This window comes from Acanthisitta chloris, unplaced genomic scaffold (genome assembly GCF_000695815.1).
Source record: "Acanthisitta chloris isolate BGI_N310 unplaced genomic scaffold, ASM69581v1 Scaffold44771, whole genome shotgun sequence".
NCBI classification, from domain to species: domain Eukaryota; kingdom Metazoa; phylum Chordata; class Aves; order Passeriformes; family Acanthisittidae; genus Acanthisitta; species Acanthisitta chloris.
The window spans coordinates 10,078-19,515 of record NW_008658514.1 but is presented as its reverse complement, the minus strand read 5'-3'; positions in this window follow the sequence as shown (position 1 = coordinate 19,515).

The following is a 9,438-nucleotide window of genomic DNA, read 5'->3' as shown; positions in this document are numbered from 1 at the left end:
GGGGCTGGAGCAGGAGATGAGGGATTATTAAAGCAGGAGTTCACCTTGAACAGGAGAGTCTGAGGGACCATGTCTGATGAGGCTACAGGAGGCTTGTGCTTCCTCACTGAAATCAGTTGTTCTGGCTCCCTGCCACGTATCAGGAGACGTGAAAGGGAGATGAAATGTGCCTTGTCTCCTCCATTGATACCATAAAAATGCAGTGCATTGTGCTGGTGCTGTGGAAAGGCCCCTCCTTTGCCCAGCTGCTGCCCTGGGTGCTACCCAAGCCATCCCATTCCTGAGCCAGGACATGCCCAGCGATGCTGTCTTGTTTCCTATCCATCACCCTTCCCTAGGGATGAGCCTCGTGGAGGCACTGTGAGTTTGGTGCTGTGATTCCCTTGAGAAATCCAAGTGAGGCAGCTGGGATCAGCAGCAGTGACAGTTTCCTTCCCTCGGTAGGAGATGGCAGGAGAAGAGAGCAGCAGGCACCTTCTGCCAGGTGATGGAGTGGAGGCATTGGTGTCCCTAAGGCAGTCAGTGCTCATGCTCTGTCTGGAAATGCACTGGACCAGCAAAATTGCCCCCTCTGCTGTGCCCTGGCACAGTCCAGGCTCTATTGGCAGGCCTGGGGAGGAGCTTTGATGAAAACAAGTGTTTGGCTGGTGTTCCTGTAGTGCCACAGACTTTAAGGGAGCAGCAGAGAGAGCCCAGCCCCTCTTTGATTAGCGAGTGCAATCTGCTGCCACAGCTGATGCTGGAGGGAGAGATAAGAGAGAGAAAGAGAACAGCTCTGGAGTGGAGATGAGAACACTGGGCAGAAGATCTGCAGGAGGATGAAGGGAGCCATTTGTTTGCAGAGAAGTTGCTAGATCAGACTTCCATATGCATCTGGGCAGTTTCTAATGCTGGAGGTTTATTCAGTTAAGACTTTTTACTGGTGTTGGAGACTCTTGAAGAGATGTCAGCCCACAGATCTAGGCAGTAGCTGCTCCAAGTGTGTCTTGTGCCAATCTAAGGAAAATTTAAGGGTCTTCTTCACTTTTTACCACTGATTTTGTGTTTGAAGCCTCTCTGTGGGAAGTCAGTGGGAATGCTCCATGATTCATTCCCATGAGGAAGCATGAGTACAGGTACCCAGATGGTCGCAGAGGCAGAAGAGGGGGCAGATATGTATTTTTACAGCAAGGAGAATGCAACTTCAGTGTACAAATTTGGCCTGACTTAGAAGAGCTGGGGAACGTACAGAGTGACTATTTATGTATGTATGTATGTATTTATTTATTTTCATGATTGTTTCCTCTTGGCTCCTGATTAGGCTTTAGGAACAATGAGGAAGGAGGAGGCTGCTGCTGGAGCAATCCATCCCAGGATTTAAACTCAGCCTGGTGCCTGGTCTGTGTGTTCCCTGGGATTCAGCAGAGCCCACTGATTGAGGCCAGCAGAAATAGCATTGTGCTTCCTGGTTTCAGAGGGGCTAAGTGGGACACAGTTAAATTTGGGGTTATTAGTAAGAGAAGAAGGGTAACTATTTCTTTTGAAATAGATCTTTGAGCAGAGAGCTGTGAAGAGCTGCCCTTTGTAGAGGGCTAGAAGATGAGGCATTTGCAGATAGGAAACTTTTTCTGATACAATAAATTGCTGGGCAGGAATGGATGTTTGAGAGCATGTGAAGTTTGTATATTCACAGCCCTGACTGGCACTCAGCCCTGCAGCATTTCAGCCCAAGGAGCACCTTAATGGTGTCAACAACCAGTACAGGGCTGGGTCATGTCCTGCACTGGCATCTTGGTCTACAGGAATCTAGGGATCACTGGGTAATAGTGCAGGGGAAGGAGATCTTGGTGGCATCTCTGGTTTAGGCTTTATCAGAGTTTTCCCTAAAACAAAGACATAGAGACATCAAGTTTCACATGGTCAGTCATCTGAACCATGCACTCCCTACAGAAGAAGGGAAGCCTGTGAATGAGAGGCAAAGCCCTGCCATGAGCTGTCTGTGTAATTAAAACACTGCAGAGAGATGAAATACGAGATGGAGAGCAGAGATAGTTGGAGGCATTGAGAAACAGAAGCTCTTTCAAGTATTTTGCTGCAGAGATGACTGGAGAATTTGCCAGGGGCCTGGGTTTCTCCTTGTGCTGTCCTTTGTCAGGTGACTTGTGCTGTGCAGTTGGGTGGACACATCACTGACCCAGAAACCTCCAAATGCTGGGACAGGTGTGGGCACTAAACCAAGTGTAGGTGTAAGGCAGCAGAGTCACAGGGCTGCAGGGCCTGAAGTCAGAGCTGATCTCTGTGTCTTGTTGGACTGCTGCATGGCTGTGGGTACAACACAGCCCACCTTGCCCTGGGCTGGGTGCTGATCTGCCTGTGCCAGGTGAAGGCAGCAAAAGGCCAAGTGCTGTCATTGGAGACCAGCTGTGAATTAATACGTGGCATGTGATTAATGTGCTTTTTAAATGCATTCATGTCCTGTCGCACTGGCTGCGGCTCTCGTGTCACATTTGGTGTTCTCAGAACATTTATTAGCCTTACAGATCCCTTGATTATTGCTTTCTCTTTTATAATTAAGCCATGAAACTCAGCATGGTGCAGCTTATGCAGTATTAATTCATGGCTGGCATATCCTGCCTGTGCCCTAGGATAAGGCTAGATGCTGGCAGCTGGATCGCTCTCTGCACAGTTGCTGTTCTGAAATGTTTTTAATGTGATTATAAAAATCACATTCTGTGTGCATATGGGCACCTTGGGGCTCAGCACTGCCTCGGGCTGAGCTGAGCTGTGTTCTGAGCCCCTCGGGGGCAGGATGTGTCCCAGCAGTGCTGGAGATGGGTTCCCCTGCCCCAGGTCCTGGCTGATGCTCTCCAGGTGGCTCTATCAGCTCTGCCCCACGTGCTCTCCACTCCCTGCTCACCCTGCTGGGGACATGCCTGTGAAAATGGGAGTCTCACAAGTGAGTTCTGTTTCACTCCTTCTTGTCCTCCTTTTCTTCACGTGAGAGTTAAGCCAAATCCAGGATTTCCTGCGAGGCTGCAGCTCCGTGGCCCCTTTCTGTCGGCAGCAGCTGCTGTGGCTGTTTGAATAGTTTTCCTCCCGGCTGGTTGCTCCTGCCCCCAGTAGACAGTTTAACAGTTTGTGTGGCCATGTGGTGAGCTGAACAGGGAACAAAAATAGCATTAAACATGTCTGTTTTATTTAATCTTTTTTTTTTATTTTCCCTCTCTTGGGAACTGGTCATAGGGAGTGACTGTGCTGAAGGAATTGGAGCTCAGCACTACTGGGAGGGAAGTCACTGGAATGACATAGCCCCAGTGCCTCAGCTGGCCCAGGGGCAGCAGTTTGAATGCAGAATTCGTGATGTCTTTGCTGGGCTGAGTGTTGGGCAACTTGCTGTTTCCATCGGGTAAATCCAAGCAGCTCCACAGCTGCCTCCCCCGAGGCATGAGATGCAGCACAGGGTGGGCAGTAATGGGTTCCAGCAGCTCTGCCACGTGGTCTCCACAGATGCTGGAAGTCCTCCCAAACTTCAGATGTGGGGACAATGTGCTGAGGTGCCAACTATTGAAGAACAACTATGTCAGTGACCTCATCTGCTCTGGACATGAGGGAAATGGGGGAAGCCAGAGAGGGACTCGTCAGGAGCTGGAGTGACAGGACAAGGGGCAATGGGAACTAGTTGAAAGAGGGAAATTTAGGGTAGATCTTAGGCAGAAGTTTTCCCTGTGAGGGTGGTGAGACACTGTCCCAGGTTGCCCAGGGAGGCTGTGGCTGCCCCAACCCTGGCAGTGTTCACAGCCAGGTTGGCTAAAGCCTTGAGCAACCTGCTCTGGTGGGAGGTGTCCCTGCCAGGGCAGGGGGTTGGCACTAGATGATCTCTAAGGTCCATTCCAACCCCTAGAATTCTATGAAATGGCTTGGAAGCTGTAGGGCCCATGGACTCTTCAGGAACCTCAGATTCCATAATGGAATGGCAGTTCCACTCTGCACTGTGTTGTGTTGGTTATACACATACCCAAGCTCCTCGGGTTATTGATTATTACAAATCAAACCATTTCTGTAGAGACCCAAATGCTGATCATATCAAAGCTTCTCTTTCAAAACCCAGTGCCAAACCCTCTGTGCAGGATGTAAAGCTCTAGTGCAGAAACTCTTTGAGCTCAGACGTTTCCATGGAGATGAATCTTTGATCTCGTCGTAATAAATAAAGGGAGGAGAAGATGCTCCCAAACTGGGGAGGAAGGCAAGGCTGATCCCTACGGGGCAGAAGTTCTCAACAGGAATTAGGGTGATAGGAGGTGTCTCTCTTTTTTTTTTTCTTCCTCTCAGTGATGCCACGTCTGTAGTAGCAGTGAGGCTGAGCTGTCTGCCCGGCAGCGCCGCGGCGTACGCGGAGGACGTGCCTTTCATCCAGCCAGACAGACAGCACTCTACACCTTTGAGCTGCCTAATTTAATGCTGCTGAAAAGTCAGACCTTTGTCTGCACAGCAATATTCACCCTGTGCTGCAGGATTTAGAGAGCAGTGACACAGGGTTTCATCCCAGTATGAGACACAGTTGTTTCCTTCACTGTGCTGAAGCAATCTGAGGAATGAGAACAGCTAGGAAAAGTGCTGTGGTGATGGATAAAATAGAGAGGGGGGAAAAAAAAATCACATTTTACTCTGGCACAATGTACAAAATAGGAGTGTTTATTATGCTGACATGGAGATAATGACCAAAGGCAACAGTCAAGTTGGCTTTATCCACGCGGATGAGCTTTGACCGCACTGGCAAGTCCTGTGTTGTTAGAGCTGTGGGCAGGATCAGGGCTGTTACTCCTGGCACTGGAAATTGAGGCTTCTGTGGATGGAGCCGAAGAGAATTCATTAGGAAAGGGTATAATTAGCTCCAGCAGTCACTGAGAACTGCTGCTTGGGGTAATGGTGGTCACACGTGCCCTGGTAGGAAGTTTCACGCCGGGATGGAGATGATCAGGCAGCTGAGGATGGTCCCAGTGGTGTCTGAGTGCCTGGATGTGCTGCACAGGCAGCTGTGGGCAGTGTGTGTGTTGTGGGCAGTGTGTGTGTGTGTGTGCTGAGCTCTGCTCGCCTGTTGGTGCATTTCTCGCTCCGTTTGGCAGCCTGGTGGGAGCTTTTCCTGGTCACTTCTCATCTGCTCACAGGACGCTGACAGGTCTGTCCCTGTGTCTCTGCTACCAGCACAGCCTCAAACGGGTTTTGCTGCAGCCTGTAGGAGTATGGAGGGTGAGCAAGCTCTTGTGTACAGCCTGGTGCAATAGTGGTTTTCCTCTCTTTAAAAGATTCATCTGCCTCAGATGCACTGAGCTGCCAGTTGTGCTAATTTGGGTCTCTCTACTTTAGGGGTTTGCAATACTCCACCCAGGCACAACAGTGCTGAAGTACCTCTTCACTTGCTCCAGGGAAAGCAGTGGTGGGACCAAGTACCTTTTATGACCTGGTCCCACCACTGCTTCCCTGGAGTAAGTGACCCCTTCGTGCCTGGCTGGATCCCAGACCCCTGCACAGCTCAACCATCATTACTCTTCATGTAGTTCTGGGTTTCCAGTTTAAATACTTTATTTGTAAGGATATATGTTGTTTGCAGCTCTGAAATGTTCTCATCTTTCCCAAATATTGCAGAAACCTTCAGTTTCTGAAGGTATCCAAATCCCACAGGCTCAGTTTAGGAGCTGACAGGTTGGGGGGTTGTTGATTTTGTTGCTGTTGTTGTTTCACATGACCCTTGCTGAAAATGCTGTCATGTAGCTCCCTGGTTGTCAGAAATGGACCATTTAGCTGAGAATGCTGTGTTGTTGTCTTATGCACTACTTCACTGGGAAGAAAATATGTCCAAAAAGCATGCAATATTAAAGGTGTTTTGCATCAAACTCACTTCAGCTGGTTTCAGTGGAGCCTTTAGCCTTGTTTTCACTGGGCTCTTTGTCAGAACCAAAAGCACAAAATACTTTGACAGGTCAAAGTTAAGGTTACTAGACAGTAATGAAAACAGCATTTTTATCCTCAGTTACGTGGACAAGAAGGGATTGCTGTGCAGCCACAGCTGTTTGTCTCAGGTCTGTGACAAGCCTGGATGGATGCTGTCACTTAGCAACCATTGCCATTTGTGTCTTATCTGCAGCTTTTTTGTGGTTGGCACTTAAGTTGTAATCACGAGATCAGTCCCATCAAGGGTGTTTGTTTTCAAGAGTGGTGGGCTCCAGGGCTCACCTGTGCTATCAGGGCTAAATCAGAAGAGTTTCACGTGTGATGGCTTATGCAGCTTAATAAGGGTTTATTTTGGAGCTGGCTTGGCTGGGCCAAGTCATGTTTCAAGATGTACAGCCTGGATTCACCACCATCTGCCAGACCTGGCTCTGCAGCTCCTTTGTGCTGGTCACAGCCCAGCCCAGGAACTGGTTTGAGGCCAAAGCTCTGACTGTGGTGGTGAGGGACCAGCCAGGGCAAGCATGGATGTCCCTGGGCACAGCAGCACGAGCTCCCTGCTCCCTTCTGCTGACCCAGCCTGGAAGTTTGGGGAGTATGGAGTCAGTGGAGACTGGAAATGTGAGGACTGAGAGGTAATGAAATGGGAGAACTGAAGATCTGAAGGTATATCCATCTCTTAAGAGTTATTCCCACTTACCTTGCACTGCCAAGTAGTGAAAAAGGCTGATTCTGGTTCAAGCCCTAACACTCTACAGGAGCTGTTTAAGGTTGTGGTTTACATCTGATCAGACCCAATCAAGCAGTGTCTCTCAAAGGAGTGGGTACACCCTCTGTCCCAGACAGCATGTTCCTGCCCTGGCACGGAGTTTAACAACCAGACAACTGGGGAGTAACTGGTTTGGATGGGTTTGTTTGGAGGCAGCCATGTGAAAGGCATCTTTGGAGCCCTGGTATATGTCTATTATTACATACATAAACCCTTTCAGCTGCTGTGCTGTGAGCAGTCTCAGTGTTGATATCATGGATAGCTTTCTTTAGTTTCATTTTGTTTCACTGAAACCATTGTGTAATTGCACATGTAGCATTGCAGGGACTCCTGGTGAGGATTCCTCATTTCCCCTTCCACCTGGGGCTGAGCTCTAAGTGTGCCCATGCTGTGTTTCCTTGCAGCTGTACATCTCCAGCTCAGTTCCACCTTGTTCAGACAGACACACTGCTCCTTTGAATCCCATTTCTCCCTGTGCTGGCTTCAAGGTTGAAGACAAGACCTGTCCTGTCTGTGGAGCAGCACAGCAGACACAGCTGAAGTCTGAAGTGCTGCTTTATTTCTCATCACAGGACAAAAACCACTGCTCTGAAGGGGAAATGCCACAGACTACAGAGCTGCTGCTGCTGGTATGTTCCATTGTAAATTGCTGAGAGCTTCTGCAGTGGAGCTGGTTGATGAGTTTCCTTTCTAATGCACAGTGGTTTTTAGAGGCCTTGGTGATTATGTATGTGAAAGTAGAGCAAATTTTGTTAGAGGTGGGCAGAAGAAATTGCAAAGATGTGCATGAGTTGATCTGTAACCACAGATCATGTATCTAAGCTAAAACAACAGACTTAGACATTTATGGCCCATTTTTGAGGAAGTTGTGCAATTAGTACAATTGGGCAAAGAATATTCTTTGGATTGTAAATGCCTGGGGTGTTAAAACAGAAAATTAACTGCCATTCTTTTGCAGCTTTCATAAAGCACTGCTAGTGTAGGCTGAGCCAAAGATTCTTATTCTCTCCCGTGCCTGAGTCTCAGCAGTCAAAGTCTAAATCCTTTCTTCCGAGCTTCGTTGAAATGTGTTGAAAGCAACTCTAGGAGTTTCACACCTCCTTACAGATCAGACAACAGAATTTAACATTGCCCCTGTGCAGATGAAGAGCTGAAATGAGCTTGGTAATCTTTTTCTTCCACAGTACCCGGCAGCAGAGATAGATTTTTTACTAATCTATGATGTTCTCATGGATACCACCTGTATTGCTACTGCCTGCTGCCCACAGCCCACACTGCAGCAAAGCACAGCCCTGATTCTCACTGCCTCTGCCTTGAGCCTCATGTCCAGCCACAGCCTGTGCTGCAGTGAGCTGGGGGGATGTGTTGGAGAAACTCTCGGCAGTGTCTGCCTCCTGCAGGAACCCAACACAGCTACAGCACTGCCCGTGTGAGCACAGCACTTTCCACAGAAATCCATCCCAGAAAGTCAGCTTTGAACATTCTCTGTGTCCACAACAGCAGGCCAGGCAGCCCAACTCCTTCTGCAAGCCTTGGAGTCCTCAGCGTGTGGCAGGAAAGAGCTGGGGAGTAAGGAGGGATGAGTTATGCTGTGGAGTGGTGAGCAGCAATTGCACTTGTGGAAGTGAATGCTCAGGATGCATGTAGGGGCAACCAGCCTGCTGCTCAGGATGGTCTCCTCGAGAGCTAACCCTTCCCTCGAGGTGCACCATGACCACAGCTGCTTGGCAAGACACCACATACCATGGCAAAAGTTCTCCCCCCAGCAGGAAGCTGGGTGGCTGGGGTGAGGATCTTGTGGAGGTGCAAAAAAAGCCTTGGTAGGTAAGAAGTGCATTGAAAATGAGTTGGCAGTGTAAGTAAGTGGGGTAGGGGTTGTATGAGTCCTCAAGTGTGCAAGGATGGGTATCCCAGCGTGATGGATGATCAGCTAAATTTCCAGCTGACAAATCCCACCCCTTTGTTTTCTGTAGAAAGAATTGTGGAATTTTTGTTTGCTTTCATCTCCCTTAATCTCTCTAGTCCCTGGCATTTGTTCCAGTCACTGCTCAGCTGTTCATGACCCTTCCTGTTTCTCCCAGTCATCAGGTGCAGGATGTCAGTGCAAGCACCTCAGTGTTAGTAGGACTCTGCTGAAACTAGAGCAGCAGAGACAACAAAGTCAGGCAATGCAGAGCTCAGACAGGAGGGAAGTACAGAGTCAGCACTGAGTCACACCATTGCTAGAGGTGGAGACCTGTTTTTAATGAAAGATGAAACGATCCTTAATTCCCCTCCTAAGATAAGGAGCCTTCCCAGTTTGCTGTGCATTTGGGTTTTAGTGCACAAACATCCTGTGTATAAACAAGACTTTGGACTGCAGTTAGGCAAATGCTATAAACTTAATGTCACCCTCAGCCCAACAGATTAAAAAGAAAAATTGTCTGGGAGTCAAGGGACCTTGGTAATGAGCAGTGAGTTCCCTTCTGTAACAACTCACTTTTTCAATTTGCTGGTATCTGAGCAATTCCTTGGAGTCTCCTAAACTGCATAACCCTGAAATCACAAGACTTTGAGCACTGAGCAGGAGGAAGCTGTTTATCCAGCAACCTGCTGTCTCCTTTCCTGCAGCATATCTGACCTACTGTCAACACAGAATGCTGGTTTTGGAACTGTAATCCCTCCACCAGACAGGACTGCTAGAACTCCACAAACAATCCACACTTCTTGAAAAGCACATCCCTTCTCTATCACTAACCCTTTAA